This window comes from Callorhinus ursinus, unplaced genomic scaffold, assembly GCF_003265705.2.
Source record: "Callorhinus ursinus isolate GAN/ISIS: 27379988/994484 unplaced genomic scaffold, GSC_fseal_2.0 scaffold1, whole genome shotgun sequence".
Classification (NCBI taxonomy): Eukaryota; Metazoa; Chordata; class Mammalia; order Carnivora; family Otariidae; genus Callorhinus; species Callorhinus ursinus.
Genome location: NW_027397063.1, coordinates 69,236,238 through 69,254,871, shown reverse-complemented (window position 1 = coordinate 69,254,871; position 18,634 = coordinate 69,236,238). Strand labels below are relative to the sequence as shown.

The window sequence follows — 18,634 nt, the reverse complement described above, 5'->3', positions numbered from 1 at the left end:
CAGGTCCAGGTAAGTGACTGAAGTCAACCAAACTTAAGGTTTGTTCCCTAACAGTATTTGAGGTCATGTTCTGTCTTTACAGATGCTTATTTACCTAAATGACACCTAAGGGTAATCTACACTGTGGTCCATATTTCTTAAGCAAATCATTCTATTTTTTTTAAATGGACAAGTTATTACAAAAGAAGTATTTCTCTTTACCCTTGATCAGAGGACAAAGCACAGTGCAAGCAAGGAGATAAACGGTTAGTTGATACTAGCCTCTGATTGGGGGATACTAGGGAGCGGTGAGGAGTGCAGCAGCTCTGACCCAGGCTACCTGTGTGAATTCAGACCCAGTGTTCCTAGACCCCTTGACTGAGTTCTGTTGGATGGCGCATGACTTCTAAGGCCTTCAATTTGTGAGATTCAGCGACACTGGAAACAGTCAGTTTAGTGCTTTGTCTGACAAAGCTAAATTGGTAGTTCTTTTCTAATTCTGAATCCCGACTTTAGTTAAACTATTGAGACAAAGCCTAGCAAGTATATGAAATATGGTATAATTTGGTGGGTGTTGTTAATGCTCATTTTTCCCTACCCCCTGAGGGCTCATTTACGAAGACCCACGGCCAGATGATAACTTTCAGAATCTGAGGCAAGATTTATCTTTGAATTTTGGCCGGAAGTAAAATCCTTGAGGCCACTCCGGACACATACATGGTGCTTCCCCACGAAGTTGTCTACCCCTCTGTGAGACAGATGCATGACTGCTATGCTACTCACATTTCCCAAAAGCAGCAAATCACCGTCTTCCTTAAAGGAACCATAGTCTACTCAGTGTTAATAATGCCACTTAATTCTGAGTGCCGGAATTGAGGCCTTCAGTTACGACAACCCTATTCCATGATTCTGTTTCTCTTTGTTCTAACGCCCCAGTTTAGTATTTGTCAAGTCTTATTGTTTCAAGCATATTTGCTTGGTTTCCACTAAATTAGCCACACCAGAGGATCTCATTTGCCCCATATCTATTCACATTTGGAAATATCATTGTGCAAAGGACAAGTTGCTAGGAAAAGGTATTCTGGGACAGTCTGTACAGGTATAAGCTCTCTAGTTGATGCTCTAGGAGCCTTTTCCTTCAAACTCTGGCACTTGTTAGGGCCCCATCTTTTCTTTCCTAGATTGTTGTGGTAGCTTCTGGTATGGCCGCCTTTATGCCCTTCCTAACCATATGGCTTCCAGATTAATATTTCTTCAACATAGCCCTGGTCCTGTCATTCTATATTTGGCTTCCTAACAAGCTACATATTAGAGAGATAGAAAGAATGTGGTAATTATAATGGTAATAATGGCAGTAACAGTAGTAATAAACAAATGCTCTTGGGTGCCCCATCTCAAATATCAACTGTCTTGAAACAACAGGCTTTTGAAATTCAATATCAGAGGGTTTATCAGTGAGGTATTTGGCATCGGTCCGAATTGCATGGGTATAGTTTGGCTGATGGAAAGATCATCTGATAGACATGAGAAGTGAGTGAGTGGGGAGATGACATTTTGTTAGAAGTGCATGCCTGGCATTTTGCTGTACCATTTCACCTCCTCAAATCATTGTTATCAGAAATAAATTACTTTGCGGAGAGACTATAGCACATTTTAGGACAGTGGGAGAATCTTTTTTTTTTTTTTTAAAGATTTTTTATTTATTTATTTGACACAGAGAGAGAGAGCACAAGTAAGCGGGGTGGCAGGCAGAGGGAGAGGGAGAAGCAGGCTCCTCTCTGAGCCAGGAGCCGGATGCGGGGCTCGATCCCAGGGCCCTGGGATCATGACCTGAGCCGAAGGCAGACTCTTAATGACTGAGCCACCCAGGCGCCCCAGGACAGTGGGAGAATCTTTAATGTTTCACATCCTCATCTTGGCTTTGTGATGAAACATGTATGATGAGGAGTAGATTACTGCTTTCGAGTGTCCCCATCTGTGCGGGAGGATTGACTACTTGGTTACCACATCGTAAACAGCTTTTTTGAAGAATTTTTCAGTCTGTAATTATATGTGATATGTTAAATGAAAACAATGAGATATTAAATTACATATAAACAAGGTTTACATGTAAGTACCAGTACTCATACTAACTACACATATGCACACGTACATGTACAAATGTACAGGTAAATGCGTAGAAAAATTTGTCTAGAAAAAAATTTTTTTAAAGATTTTATTTATTTATTTGACAGAGAGACACAGTGAGCGAGGGAACACATGCAGAGGGAGTGGGAGAGGGAGAAGCAGGCTTCACGCCGAGCAGGGAGCCCGATGCGGGGCTCAATCCCAGGACCCTGGGATCATGACCTGAGCTGAAGGCAGACGCCTAATGGCTGAGCCACCCAGGCGCCCCGAAAGATTTGTCAAATTTAACAGTTATTAACACTAAGGTTTTGAATTATGGATGTTTCCATTTTCTTTATTAATCTTGTTAGTATCTCCCATATTTTCTGCAATAAATATACTATTTTTTGAAGAAACTGCATCTTAATGTGAGGGTTCACCTAGCCCTGTCCCTCACAGCTCTGACAAACAGTGAACCATCATTAAAAAACCATGGAGCGACAACAGAACAAATACAAAGTTGAACTATCTTTTTATAACAGTAAAATATCTTCTTGAGTAGTTCTATTGTGTACCATCTATGAATGGTGTCCTGGGAAAATTGTATGTTTTGCTGCCTTTTTGTTTTTTGTTTTTTAACTGCTGGGGTATTGAGTGAAGAAATCTAGAAATAAAATGACTAGCTCCATAGATTGCACCTCTGATGGCTAGGATCATTTGTGTTTTGTTTTTTTTTTTTCATTTTTTTAAAAATGTGATTTCCTCTTTCTCACCACATAATGATGTCGTTGAAGCTACCTATCATGTTCTTTGAATTTCTATAATGCCAATCATCCCAGAATCCACAAGGGCTCACATATACAGAGACTAAATAAAGAAAATTAAGAAAATGGCAGACAACTTCAGACTTGAATATATTTATACAGTAATGCATTCATTCCTCAGTGATGTTTTGATAGCCTACTGTAGCTTAATCTTTGTGCTACCATATCTAAATGAAAGGATGGATAATGAATATTAGAACATGATTACTGTTCTTGAGTTTTATAGTTTTGAACAACAGTTCTCTAACTTGAGAGTGCCTAAGAATTGCCTAGGTGATGACATTTATCTGAGATACATGGGATATCAGGAAGAGCTGACCAGGGGAAGATGTTTGAATTCAGCTGCCCATGTGAAGTATGAAAAAGCATTTGTAGCCAGCACCTTGAAGGGGAAGGAGCTGAACAGCAGAGAAGACAGGAACTTACCTAATGTCAACCTATAGTTGGAGTAGAAAAAAGAACCCTGCTCCTCGGCCTCTTAAGTCAGTGTTCTCTGGCCGGCTGGAGCTCAGTTCTATGTTTAAAAAATGAATGGGTTGCTGTGGAGCACAGTATTCCAAGTAGAGTTTGTCAGACTTCTGGGAATCTGAGAAGTTTCCACTGGTTTTCTGCCTGTTTCACCCAACTATAGTTGAATTCATTTAGGCTAGGAACCGTAACTTGTTACCCAGCAGTTGGCAAAATTTCTGGTATTTAGAAGGTGGTCAGTTAATGGTCAATGACTGTATGAATGACACCGTTTTTCAAAAAAAAAAAAAATTCTAAAGTCATGTATTTAAGGCAAGTAATATCATATTTCTTTGCCTTAAGGTGGTTTGGGAAGATGCAATGTGTTCTTTGAAAGGAAAAGATGTTTGGAGATATGATTGTTTTTCTCTGTAAATAAAACTATTTTATTTCAAATACAAATATAATGCTTGTTTTATAAAAGAAATTGAAGGAAGTAAAAAAGAGCAAAATACCTGTTTCTAATACCCATAGTAATCATTCCGGTTTCTTTTTTTCCTCATTCAAATATTGGACTCTAATCATGCCCTATGTACAAGTTTATATCCTGTTATTTTCATGTAACACTATAAAATAAGGGAGTTTAGCGTTCTGCAACATATATAGACCTTGAGTTTTACCAAAATGAATCTTGAAAATAGTATTGGAATTGGAAGGATCTCAGTTTTTATGCCATCCCAAAGGACCTCAGGTATCAGAATTTATCTGAGATCAGAGGTGTTCCTTAGCTGTTTTAAGACACCAGAGATATTTAAATTTTCCCAGTCATAGCCCCTTGCTTATAAAGAGGAAACTGAGAACAATGTAAGGGAATTTGTTTTGACCCAGGACTTTCAGACCTTGTCCCAATTTAAAATTGGGCCCCAAATAATATTTATTTATCTTTGAATTTGTTATTGTTTGGTGTTTTGTAATAAAATAAAAATAAACATTTTTTTGTAATAAAAAGAAAACAACAATAACAGCAGGACTGAACTATTCTTTATTTTACCAGAAGGAGGTTCCTCTGGAAGAATGATTCCAGACTGATTGAGCTGTCAGCCATTTGTACCTCTCAGCTGGTGAAGGATTTCAGCAGTGGTGCTGATACCTTGCTCTTGGCTTAGCCACCATTCCCTCGCTTGTCCATAGAGCTCGGTCACCATGTACCATGGCCAAAGTCAAGGTGATCTGTCCCACAAACCATCCTCAGATTTCCAGCTGGCAGTGGCTGTCTAGAAAAGAGAAAACGAATTCTTTATTGCTCCAAATTCTAGCATGTTTACTGCACTGCAGGATCTAAAATATCAAATAGACTCTAGCAGCAAAGCTTTCCAAACTATAAATGGACAAAAGAGCCAGGAGTGGTTTGGGGACCCATTCAAACTAGGACTATCAGTGCTCTTGTCATTATTATTTTTAAGATGACTATCCATATACTGCAAACACTTTGCCCATTTCCCTTCACCTCTGAAGTTATACGCTAGTCTCTAAATAGTCGCCTGGAGAGAATAGGGAAGGAGCTACCACCTCTACAGTGCACTCCGCGAGTGAGGCATGGAGACTGGCGGGAGAACAGTCTTTGCTTCCAGATTGCTCCATTGCCTCACCCTTTTCAGGCCACACCAGCTACCAGAAATGCATCGACTCCATGTGGTCACTGCAGGATTTATCTGGGCATTTGCTGAACCTGCTCTCAATTTATTTTTATTTCTTCCGATAGACGTGGATTTGGCACAGGAGAGTAAATTCTTTCTGGAACAGCAGATGTGCCTGGTACACTCGTTTGCTATAACCATTTGTGCTGTGGTTGAAAAAAAAAAATTTTTTTTTTTAAGGGTGCAGAATTGTTGAAGGGGGAGGGTTAAAAAACCAGAACCATTTTAGTGATTATGCAAAGTTAGAATGTCAGTAATTTTGCTACGGTTAGTCATTATGTACTTTCATAGCTTGTTTTACAAGGATAAAGGGATATGTACAGGTTTGGTGAATAGAGCTCTTATTTGTCCCTAATGGTCACTTTTTATGAAAACATTTTCTATCCTTCCTCCTACTCTGTGGCGAAGTGCTCTCTCCTTAGAAATTATACCCTTCTGTGATTCAGCCCCTTTGTCCGTCTACAATAAGTGGACAGTCTCCATTTCTGAGAACAAATATGTTCAAAGAGAAACTTTATTTTCTCATACAGTATAGAATGTGAATGACGTATATTCAAATCATAATGATACAATGATGATTTAAAAATGAGTATGTTTTCTACAGGAAAAAAAAACCCAGAACAACCATCTAGTGACTTCGCTACGAGCTTAATGTGCTGAAAATATGGTGTTCTTTCCATCTTTTATTTGAAATATCTGAAAAGTCTTAGCAAATTTTGCTCGTGGAATTCTCTAAGAACTGTGTCGCAGCACCTATTCGTTTTTCGCTTTGCTTTCGGTCACCCAAATTCCTTTGGAAGTATGTGAACGAAGGTCTGTTTGTTTCCACTGTAGCAAATATAGCCACTTGCTCACACTGGTGGCTTCCCTTACTGAATTCCACTACTATTTTGGAAACTCCTGTATGAAAACACAGCAACCCAACTTGTCCCCATTGAGCCTTGTCGGTGATTTCCACGTAAAGCTGCCTGATGTCTATACACTGAGGTTCACTTTTGTTGAAAAACAGAACTGGGTCTGTTGCCTTTTGTAGGCTTGTTGCTAAGTCTGGTCATTCTGGTGTGATGGCAGGAACACCAGTCTTAGAGTCTGGAAAACTGGGTTAATTCTGACCCTGTCAAGCCCTTGTCACTTGGGATAAATCCTTCCTGAGCCACATTTCCTTGAGGAGAAGGTAGAAATTTGTGACCTTCAAATTCCTTCAAGCTCTAATACTCCGTGATTCTGTAGAGAGTATTGTATAATAATCCGTAGATAAGTCAACTTTATTTCTTCTTTCTCAAAAATTTCCTTGTGCTTACATCTGCCCCAGATAACTCTTTGCAGACCTTGTCTCTTTTACATGCTACCACCCCCATGCAAATTTTAACAATGCGAAACCCCTACAGGACTTGAGGGTTTCCTGAGAGAAGGGATCCCACCCTTTTATTCATCTTTTTGTCTTTAATGGCTTCTGAGTAGCACTAATATACTGGAATGGTTGGTTCTCTTATAGTAGTTGATTATAACCAAAAACTACTGAACCACACTCACCACATTTCCTGTTACCTACAGCTAGGAAACCTAAAATACATAGACTAACTCAGAATATCGTTTTAATTAGATTGAATTAAAGAACCTGCTATCATACTAAAATACTTATTACTTAGTTATTCATCTAACTAAGGCTTTGGCTTTACAAAACCAGGAGAGGACCAAAAAGAGTATGGGACAGTTATAATTTAACCAACTACTGCCATTGTTTTTTTTGTTTTGTTTTGTTTTGTTTTTGTTTTTGTTTTTATTTAAACATCTCCCTCTCTTATAGCATTTATCAATAATGCATTACGGAAATAACTTTCATTCATTGAACAAATGCTTATGCAGTATGGGTTTGTTAGATGCTCAAGGCATCATGCTGAATGAGAAAGATAAGTCCTTGCCCATAGGAAGCTTGGGGGTTGGGGGAAGAGAAGGTTAAAGAAGGAATTGCGAAATAATGGACAAGGGTTATCATATGGGAAGTTCAGTCAATTAAAGGGACACCAGTGATGGACACTTCACCTAGACTTAGAGACTCAGAACTGGCTTTCCAGAAGAGGCATCATTCATTTCAAACCTGCAGGATGAATACTCATGAGGAGTTGAGAAGTGGGAGCCCGGGTTGGAATGTGTTCAAGTCACGTAATCACCGTATGGCTGGAACATCCAGTGGAGGGTGGGGGGGGGGGGGGGGGGGGGGGGAGGAGACTAGCAAGCTGAGCCCTGGCTCTATCAGGAAGGAATTTGGACTTCCTAATAAGAGTAGTGACAGCCTTCAGGAGATTTTAATAAAGGAAGGTGATGATCTGATTTGGGTTTTAGAAATATTCTGTTTGCAGCATAAAGGATATATTAGAGGACAATAAGAGTTAAGGTTTTTTTTTTTTAAGTCATATATAAGCATATATTTACATGTATTCGGTATATATATTGCAGTGAATTAGGGCCCCAGTGATGGTGGACTGAACTTGGTATCAATAAGTTGGCAGTGAGAACCGGAAAGGTTGGTAATTAGGAGATAGAACCAACGACCTTTGCAATACCAAGGGGAGAAAACATGGTATGGCTGTATTAAAACATCTAATCACATGACTGTGCATCTTTATAGATACCCACTAACTTTAACATATTAGTGATGTACAAAATTTCTGTCCGTGTACATATGCAGTCTTATTTTACTTTTCTCTATAGGCTTATTTTGAATATATGTTCGCTTGCCTACCAGCTGCGAACATTCCATCAGATCAGCGTGCCAAGATTTCTTAAACCACTCTCCCATAGTTTGTAAATATACAGTTAGCGTTAAGTTATGGGCATTTTAATGGCCTTTTACTGCCAGTTTACCCACCAAAAGAATTATCCCAACTTCCAGTGCCACCAGCCATGTAAAACTATACCTGTACTACTATCATAGTCTCACCAAGACTGTGTTTTATTGTTTCTTGGCTAATTAGTTCCACGCTCGGTACTTTTCACCAAACCCCTGGCCTGATTGGGCAAGAGCGCAGAGGCCCCACAAGGGAGGATTCCAGGTATGAGGTCATTTGCTATGGAAATAGGCTCTTCTCTCGCTACGTTCCTAGATTATTGAACGCGCTCAGATTGAATGAACGCTGTGTGCAATGGCATTTTATCCAGGGCCGGCCCCATGCGTGCTAGGGACTCAGTGTATTGTCCTGGATGGGGATTTGTCTAAATGGCCTCCTTGAAGACCTCTCAAGTTCAAAAGTGATGGCATGCCATCTTATTTCACAGCTGTTTTTTGGGGGGGGATCTCTCCTTGAAATACTGGCCTTCTTGGTTTTAACATGATGACATGATAGTTTTCTGAATATGTAAGCGCGGGGCCTCACCCGGATCATTGCTTCCTTGTCTGATCGTTAGGGATTAAGAAATGAGGGCTTCCAAGGTAGCATCTTGATTTTATTTCCGGGAAAACAAGCTGGACACACTGGCACTGGTGTCTTCAGTCGTCCGGGGAGCCACTTGTCTTCAGAGTCTCTTACACCCATTCAAGAATGTTGTGCAAAGTAATTAAATGGAAACGCTTCTGAGACAAAAACTGCTCCCGAGCGCCGTACCAGACCATCCTGGTACTGCTGCTTCTACCTCTGGAGCTATTCGGAGGAGCCCCTCACTAGCTGTGGTTCATGTGTGCGAAACGCCACGCTGTGAACAGGTGTTGATAACAGCGCACAGAAGTAAGAGATTGATGTCTGCATCGCTCTGACAGGAACTCCTGGGGGAGTGTGTGTGTGTGTGTGTGTGTGTGTGTGTGTGTGTGTGTGGCTTAAGTGTGCAACAGCTGAAAGTGAGTGTGTTAGTAGTGTCTCTGTATTGACAGTAATGTTTTGAACTCAGCAACACCAATTAAAATCCTGTGATTTTAATTTCAAAGGAATCTTTGAGATCATTTTAACCATTCACCGGTTTTCAGCTCCCATTTATGGGTAACTATTTTCTTTCATGTGGAAGATACAGAAAAAAATATGAAGATGAAAACCCAAATTTCTGTTAATTGCATCTGCAGATGCAGTTTTTCATTTTTTTAAAAAATATTTTTAAACTATTTTCAATGTCTTACTATGTTCCTTTTTTCTCTATGTACACACATACACATACAAGTTGGGAGACTGCTGTTTTTTGGTATGTGTTAATTTTTAAAATAATTTATATTTAAAATATATTTTGTCATATGTATTATTTGAAATAATATGTACACACAGGCATGCTCTGATTAAAAAAAGTAAATTATGGTTCTGTTAGAAACTTTGGGATATAGGAAAAGTATATAGACAGAATACTGAAAATCACCTCCCTTAAAATACCTTCTGTTACCATTTTGAGAATAAATCTTTCTAGCCATACATGTATGAGAGCTGTAGATAGATGCAAATATAGATTAACAAATATAAAATGTTTACTAGCCTGATTTTAATATATATAAAGTTACTCATTTTTTAATTGTTCTTTCTATTTTTTGTTCTTTTCTTTCCCCTTTCACTCTGTTAAAATGACAAAAATCCACCATCTTATCCATTTTTAAGAATATATTAAGTGCATTAATATCGTTGTGTCACCACCATCCATCTCCAGAACTTTTTTTTTTATCTTCCCAAACTGAAACTCCATACTCATTAAATAATTACTCCCCATTCCTCCCTCCTCCTCCCTCCCTGGTGACTACATTGTTCTCTCTGTCTTGGTGAATTTGCCTACTCTAGGCACCACATGTAATTGGAATCATACAGTAGGCATCCTTTTGTAAAATGCCTTAGTGCATCCTAGCACAGTGTTTTAAGGTTCATTCATGTGTCAGAATTTCTTTCTTGTTTTAGGCTAAGGAATACAGTATTTGTGTGTGTGTGTACACACACACACACACACACACACACAGGTGGGTCTAAGATTATTTGTATCTAGAAAGACCTAATGAAAGATAATTTGTATCAAAAAGCTCCCCAGTGATCCTTTCGAACAGCCAGATTTGAGAAATACTTGTCGAAATGTATAGTAGTATGTTCATGCATTGTGTGTGTGTGTATACACACACACACACACACACACACATAGTTTGTTTATGTATTCACTGATCAGTGAATACTTGGGTTGCTGCCACATGTTAGCCATTGCGAATAATTCTGCTGTGAACACGAGTGTGCAGGGTCCTGCCTTCAATTCATTTGGGGTATATAACCAGAAGTGGGATTGGTGGATTGTTGATACGTTTTGAAACATTTAACAATATAGTTTTTAATTGCTGAATAGTATTCCATTATATGAATGCAACATCATTTATTTTAACAACTCTCATGTATTCATTATTTAAATTGCTTATCAGATTATAATCTTTCTTTTTTTATTTTATTATGTTACGTTAATCACCATACATTACATCATTAGCTTTTGATGTAGTGTTCCATGATTCATTGTTTGCGTATAACACCCAGTGCTCCATTCAATGTGTGCCCTCTTAATACCCATCACCAGGCTAACCCATCCCCCCACCCCCCTCCCCTCTAGAACCCTCAGTTTGTTTCTCAAAGTCCATAGTCTCTCGTGGTTCGTCTCCCCCTCCGATTACCACCCTTCATTTTTCCCTTCCTACTATCTTCTTCTTTTTTTAACATATAATGTGATTATTTGTTTCAGAGGTACAGGTCTGTGATTCAACGGTCTTACACAATTCACAGTGCTCACCATAGCGCATACCCTCCCCAATGTCTGTCACCCAGCCAGCCCATCCCTCCCACCCCCACCACTCCAGCAACCCTCAGTTTTTTTTTTATATATTCTATTGCATGAACGTTTCTAGAAACCAAGCAGTTATGCAATCTTGTGGTTATTTCCTTAGGTTAAATTCCTAGAAGCAAAAAGTATGGACTTTATCAGGACTTCTGACACACATATCATCAAATTAACCCAGAGACAGATTGCCCATAAGGTGTTTATAGAACCAAACACTGCATTGGTCCCTAAGTCTAACTCATATAAACATTGTCCTTTGGAGATAATTAGGGTAAGCCCTTCCTATTATTCCTACCTCCCAACTCCAGCAACGCCTCTTTATTCTGCTTTAACAACACTACCTAAGGAGGTAGTTGTGAATTCTGGGTTCAACAAAGAATCATTTGCCCCTTTCCTTTTTAATTTCCAGATTTCACTCTCCAAGTGGGTGGGTCTAAGATTATTTGTATCTAGAAAGACCTAATGAAAGATAATTTGTATCAAAAAAGCCCCCCAGTGGGCACCTGGGTGGCTCAGTCAGTTAAGCAACTGCCTTCGGCTCAGGTCATGATCCCAGGGTCCTGGGATCGAGTCCCACATCAGGCTCCCTGCTCTGAGGGGAGCCTGCTTTTCCCTCTCCCACTCCCCCTGCTTGTGTTCCCTCTCTCGCTGTGTCTCTCTCTGTCAAATAAATAAATAAAATCCTTAAAAAAACAAAAAGCCCCCCAGTGATCCTTTCGTGCAGCCAGATTTGAGAAATACTTGTGGAAATGTATAGTAGTATGTTCATGCATTGTACTCTTGGTCTGTTAGGTTGTTTTCTAGCTCATGGGGTCATCTCCCAAGTGGATAATGTGAGTGGCTCAAATGAATGAGAAATCGATTTGCTGTGGGTACTAATCCTGAATTCTGGGGCTCTGAATCCTGGCTGGCTTAATTGGTAGACGACTCTTGATCTCAGGGTTCTGACTTCAAGCCCCACGTTGGCCATGGAGCTTACTTAAAAATCAATCAGTGAATCCTGAATTTTGGAAGATAATTAGTAAGGGGACTCAAGAAATCAAAATTAAGTTAGTTCTCAGTTAAGGGCTTGAAGAAAACAAGGAAGTGATTTTTTATTGAGCAAAAAACAAGTAACAAATATGAGGAATGCATGTAGTCTAACTGACTTAGGTAAATTGTGTTTGCATTTTTTTCTAAACGTACAGACTCAGAAACCAAGTCTAGCTATTTCTTTATCCAGCCATTACTTATTAAGTACCTACCTGGTGTGGATCCTTAGTGATGAGATCAGGCTTTTATTGGCCATTAAAACTCATCGTTAAATATTCAGAATTTATTCTTAGAATCACTGGATTGTTCACATATCTGGAAATAAGCGTCATGAAAATAAAACCGAAGTTGAAATTCCCAGAATCTGTTCCAACAAATCAACCATCCCCCTTTCCAGAGTTTTATCTGTTCCTTGTCCGTATGGAAATAACATTTCATGTAGCTCCAACTGTATTGCACATATGACTGGTTTCACATTCTGTGTTTGTCATTTAGCATTTACATTTTCATTGACTGTCTTAGGCATTTTTCCACCTCACTGTAATAGCTGGAATCAAAATATCTGAAGGGGCTCTGAGTTTTTTATAGTTGCTTTCATGTAGGACTTTAGCTTTCGTATATATTCACCTTCTGTTACCTTAGAAAGTTTTCTTTCTTAGTAAAAACGCTTTTACTTATCACACCAAGTTTTGTCCAAAAAATGTAATTAAGAATTCACTGAGTGCAGTGACTCTGCCTTTGTCTTTTTTGTGGCTTTAGCAGCTAAGCTCAGTAACTAACACATAGCAGAATTTCAGTTTTTTTAATTGAATAAATAACTTTGATTAATTAAATTTCTAGAGATCAGGGTATTGTAATTCCTTGGTAGTTCAGATGCATTTTGTCGCAGTACATGTTGTTAACGATTATTTTAAAATGCATTAGTCTCCTTTCTTTCATGATAAGTTTATTTAAAATTTGGCCCCTGACTAAGTCTGTAAGAGATTTGAGCCAGGATCAAGTAGAATTTGCATACACAATATAACCATCAAGATGAAAATAAGCATCCTCAATGCATCTTTGAAAGATAGTAGTAGTAATAAATTAAAAAAGTAAAGTCATTGAACTATTTAGAGGAAAAGAGAGACTTAATGAGATTACTGTAATTAAGCAGGCATTAAATGCATGACAGAGTCTCTTGATTGTCAAGTAATAAGAGAAATGAGCTAGCTCATATTTTGCATGTTTGTTTATAATCTGACAAGAGAAATGAATTTTTTTGGAGTCTATTAGTCATTCATTTATTCAAATTCATGTATTCAAAAATTTGTCAAATGCCTACTAGTGGCTGTGATGTGAAAAAGCCACTGGAGAAGCAGCAGTGAATGAGAGGGACGGTCTCTAAGCCCGTGAAAACAGACAGGTACAAGTGTGACCTGTGTAGAAGGAGAGGAGTCAGCAGTTTGCACTCTGCCAGAGGACTCAGCAAAGGTCGCTGAGCGGCCAGACACCCAGGTTGAGACTTAAGGGGTTCTTAGGGATTCGCTCATTAGAATTCAGAGAGAAGTGGGGAACCAAATGGATATAATCCCTGAGATGGGAGAGAGCCTGGCACATTGGCTATGAAAGAAGGTCTGTGTCAGAGAGTGATTGATACAATATGTAGCTCTCAAGAAGAGGGAGAAGAGCAAGAGTCCAAACCATTCCCCTAAGCCATTGAAAACTCTTAAGCAGGAAAAGAGTGTGATTAAATCTGCGTTTGAGAGAGCACACTGTCTACAGAATGAAGGATTCATTGAAGGGGGAGCAAGAGTACACTCTGGGAGACCAGTTTGGATGCTGTTGGAGAATTCCCGGTGACGGGTGGTGGTATCTTGGAAGAGAGTCACAGCAGAGGAAAGGAGGAAATGTGGAAATATTTGAGAGTTACGGAACTCCCTATTTAGGAAATAGAATCAACAGGGTTTAGTACTTGAATGGGATTTGAGGAGAGGCTCAAGAATGACTCCTAGTGTTCTCATTTGAGCAACACCTGTGTGGATGAGAAAACCAGACGGAAAGCATGAAGGGCAGAGTCGAGGAAGATGATGAAACAGCTTTTAATGCATTGAGCCTGAAGAGCATATGAGACGTCCAGACAGACCCATGAAACAAACAGCTGAATATCGGGGTCTGGTATTCAGAGTACTCTAAATTCTGGAGACAGGAACTCAGGAGAATCTTCATAACATAGAAGGTATTTTAAATTGTGTATATGGTCCTGTAAAGAGTTAATTGAAGACAGGAGGTCCTGTGTCAGATAAAGACGATCATGATTCTGGGGCCATTGGGCAATATGTTGACTACTGTCGTTGGTAGCAATTTGAAAGCAAGATTAGTAAAGTACTTCTAGCAGAAACCTAGAAAGAGCCTGAATCCCTGCTGTCACTGTTGAACAGACATATTAGTTCTTGGCTGCCTATTCCTGGATTATCTATTATAAAAGACAAGTCTCTGAGATCATGATAATTTGACTTTCGAGAGCTTACAGCTTGACTTCTTTCCAATTTGTAAAACATGCAAGTCAATTATTAAAACACCATAAGGTAACCGTTTTAATGAGGGTATGTACCAAGTTCATGTGGAATATAACCGAAGGACCATAGAAAAAACCTCAAAATCTTTACAGCAGAGTCCAGAATGACATTACAGAAGACGTACCATTTGATCTGAGACTTGCAGAATAAGTAAGCAACTGCCCAGATGGCTGTGTTTGAGCAGCAGGGGAGCAACGTGGTAGAGAGTTGGATGGAACAGATCAGAGACTGTAGAAGGAGGTCCTGGCTGACAGATATGAGTACAGACGTAACTGTGTGATCTATTCCAGTCTCTGCATACGCCTAAAATTGCTGGGGTGTGTGATGTGAGTGATTTTGGAAAAAAGGAGGTGGCTGGACAGGGAGGCAGGGGCTAGACTGGAAAGTCTTTCTAAAGTATATTAAAAAAAAAAAACAGAGCACAATGTCATAAAAAGAGTTCAACACAAGGCAGAGTTATTTGCAAATTGGGATCGGGCTCAGATGGTCACGGTAGGGGACTGTGGCGTTATTGGGGAAGGGAGGTGAGAAAGAAGTGGAGTTAACTGATGGCATTAAATAGCTCAGAGAAGTGGGGATGGGGACGAATAGTAGCGGAAAGAAACAAGACTGGAGTCAAGTGCAAAGTTGTAAGGAATACGTGGGGCTTCCATAGAAGACATAGTAGTAGAGTAGGGTAGGGGAGTGTGTGTGTGTGTGTACAGGTATGTCTAGGGAGTGGATAGGCAGGGGCAGGAGAGAGACTGAGGAACTGTCAGATGTTATCCTGACTTGGCCGTAAAGAAAGCCAAGGAACTGGCCCATGGGGTGAGCACGAGGGATGCTCTTAGCGACCCCTTATTTGTTGTTGTCTTATGGCCAAGACGATTCTTCCTGGTAACGGGAACATGCATTCCACAGCTTCTGTTACGTATTAGCCCCTCCAACTGACTAGAAACTCCCCAGGGATAGGGAGACACCGTACTGCTCATCCAAGGATATTGCCCTTCTCCCAGCAACCTCACAGAGCTTTACATGTCCAAGATCCTTAGAGAATAATTAATGGGAAAATAACCACATAAAAGGACTGTTCCAGAGATTCAAGTCTCAGGGTATATATATATATATATATATATATATATATATATATTCATAATTTTAAAATGTGCTTGATTTTCAAAATAAAAATGTTAAATCATGATAAAACTTTAAGAATTTCTGCAAAAACAAAAAAGAAATGATATGCCAAAAATAAATACTCGGAAGTGCCAACTAATTCAGTGAGTAGAAAAGATTCACTATGTATTTAATTGAATATGTGGGCCAGGAAAATGTTGCCATAGCTTTCTTTAACTATAAAGAACATAAATAAATATGCTTTAAAATGATTCCTGTTCTTTACCCCTTCCACCTCCAATGAGGTAAAGAATGTAAAATCGCAAGGGGAAAAAATATAGCTTAAATGTGCTATTTTCACTAACATAGTTATGATATAGGAGATACTCGGAAACATGCCGGCACATACACAGCAGAATTTATAATAAAGTTGTGAGAAACCTTCTCCTCCCCCAAAGAGAGCTCTACTGGCGAGATATTTCCTAGAAGAAAGCAATGGCTATTGAATTTGTGCCCTGATGCTTTCCTTCAAAGACTTTAGGGATGTTTAAATTGTGTGTGGGGGTGGGGGTTGGGGGGGGGTCTGTGTCTGTATTCACCAAGAAAGAAAAAGAGAAAGAGAATTGTGTTGGAAAAAGTTGCTTCTAAGGAGTGAGGTTGACATTAAGTCTTTTTTGCTGTACTTTATCAATGTAATTGGCTTTCATTTTCAAATCTGTGACTTCTGAAGGATCTGCTCTGGGGGCAGACTTCGTTACAGCTGCAGCCGAGAGTATGCCTGTCATTAGCCCAGTTGCTCAGTCACTGTCTCCATTTATAGTTGGGTTTGTAAAGTGTTCAAAATAGGAACTCTGGGTTTCTGCTGATCTTGAGTCATCAAAGAAAAGAAAAGCTTTATTTCTTCTTATATTCATTTCCATCTATGCTGACATTTTTTAAGACTGACATAGTTGACTAGGAAAAAAAAAACTGACCTTTTTTTTAGGTTCAAACTGACTCTACCGTGCTTTCTACTACAGAATGTCAGGATCTTAACTGCTTATTTATTTAGGAATTTCTTCAGGATATATATTTTAATACATTGCTTAAAAGGAAACTGAATCTCTTTCTTTTGGGTACTATTGGAGCCCTCTTCACGCAGAAGGGAAAAGCTACTCTGCCAAGACAATATTACTCAGGTTGCTTAAATTACAAAAGTAAATGGCAGGTTTGTCCCCTGAAAGGCTAGTATCAAAAGGAGGGGGGTGGATAAAAGATAACTGTATTCAACAGCCTCCTGTAACTTAGAGAACCACATCTAGAATTACACATTCCCCGGGAAAGCAGACAAGTAGAATTTGAGACACATAAAATGTGGAAAAGAGAGCTCCAACAGTCAGGATCCCAACACAAATGGTAGCACGCTGATTTATAAATGCGGGGTGTACACAGGCCATTTGGGTAGAGAGACACCTGAAGGGACAGAGCGATAATCTGGAGCTAGCCAAGTCAGAGCTGTCATGTCCTCTAGGCTCAAGGGGACAAAGGGGGAGAGCAGTCATTTCAACGAAGAGGTGACAAGTGGTGTAGAGGAGAGATGCTAGAGAGGGCTGGTGACCTCCTTGGCTCACATCTGGGCACTTCCCAGGTAGGTTGACAGAAGAAATGTGCTCCAAGAGTCCATCAGTGTTTTTCCTCAGGAGCACCGTTGCCATCTTGGGTTTGACAATGATGTTTTGCTGCCTGCCCATGCAATGATAACAGCAGCCCCTAGTCACCATGACAGTCAGGTTATCCCCACTCATTCCCAGACTTCCCTGATCAGTAGGTGATTTCTTCTCCAGTTGAGAATCACTATATGTTAACCAAATACCCCTGGGAATGTTTTAATCTTTATCTCTAGATCAACATAGATGACCAGAAAGCTATCTTCAGAAAGCTATATGTCTGAGTCGATAGACTTGTATATTATGGAGGGGGCAAGGTAGCTGCCCTGTCTATGACCCCGTATCTGCGTATCAGGCAGGAAAGAGGAATGGGCTCAGTAGGTAGGGATGATGCTTAATCGGGAGAGTGTTAGTTTTCCCAGAAATGCTTAGCATATATCTCATTGGTCAGAACTGTGTCCCAAGGCAACTCCTATCCTACAGCCTAGTCAAGGGAAGTATTTTAAGTTGGGCCCATTGTTACCTTGAATAGAATTGCAATTCTTTGAGTAATGAAGAAGGGGAGTGGGCATGAAGAATTAGTTTAGCAGCATCTTTCCAGCAAGCTACATATCTATAGTGTCTTGGTGTGGATGAACGACACTAGAGTAATAGAAGACCTTGCATTTCTCTCTTTCTATGCATACATTAATTTGCTTGGGAATTAATAAAAAACAAAATCAGGGTGTGCTCATTCATTTGTTACAGCAACAGATCTAATCATAGTAACTCAGAGTAAACTGAAAACATTCTGTCATTGGCATATTTTCGGATCCCTAATAGACTAATGCCTAAGGACGGAAGTTTAAATCTCTAAGCCTTCCCCGAGCCTTTCCTTATCCCCATCCTAACCAAGACCTCTCATAGTTTGGCAGTGAGATCTTTTCATCTCCGTGTCCTTACACATTCTTAGGATATTCAGCAAGTGTCTCTGAATTGAATGAATGAATGCAGTAGAAATTGGGCAGATAGAAAAGGAGGAGGAGTCTGCATTTGAGTTCTCTTTGGTAAATCACTCTTTGACAGGAATTTTTGGTTTAAAATTTAGCATCTTTTTGATTGTGCTGAGGGTGTTTGTTTCTCTCAACACCCCTCTTTGCTTTTACTTTTTTCTGTTCCCTTGGCCCAGTCCTCTGTTCTCTTTCTCTGGTACCTCCTTTTAGCCTGAATGGTGACTAAGTCTTTGGGTAATTCGATTGAGATCACATTGTTCTGTTTATTTTTGTTGTTATTGCTAGTGCTTTCAGTGTTAAATTAAAAAAAAAAATGCCAAAGCCAGTGTCATGAAGTTTTGTTTTTTCCCCCCCTGTGTTTTCTTCTAAGAGTTTATATGTGTGTGTGTGTGTGTGTGTGTGTGTGTGTGTGTGTGTAGTTTTAGCTTTTACATTTAGAGCTAAAAATAGTGTAAAGTAAGGGTCCAACTTCATCCTTTTCCATGTACGTCT

The 18,634-nt window shown here is 39.5% G+C and overlaps 1 protein-coding gene across 17 annotated transcripts in view; it reads left to right on the top strand.

Annotated features, from left to right (window-relative positions):
• LPP (LIM domain containing preferred translocation partner in lipoma) overlaps positions 1-18,634 on the top strand; it is a 667,328-nt gene that overhangs the window by 392,605 nt on the left and 256,089 nt on the right. Inside the window, exon 1 of one of the 17 annotated variants that reach the window (XM_073895781.1) lies at positions 8,086-8,106. The exons of 15 other annotated variants lie outside the window; for them this stretch is intronic. The gene's annotated coding sequence lies outside the window, so the exon portion shown is untranslated. Of the gene's footprint in view, positions 1-8,085; positions 8,107-17,110; positions 17,132-18,634 lie in introns of those variants that run through there. One more of the 17 variants, XM_073895748.1, reaches the window with a different exon arrangement.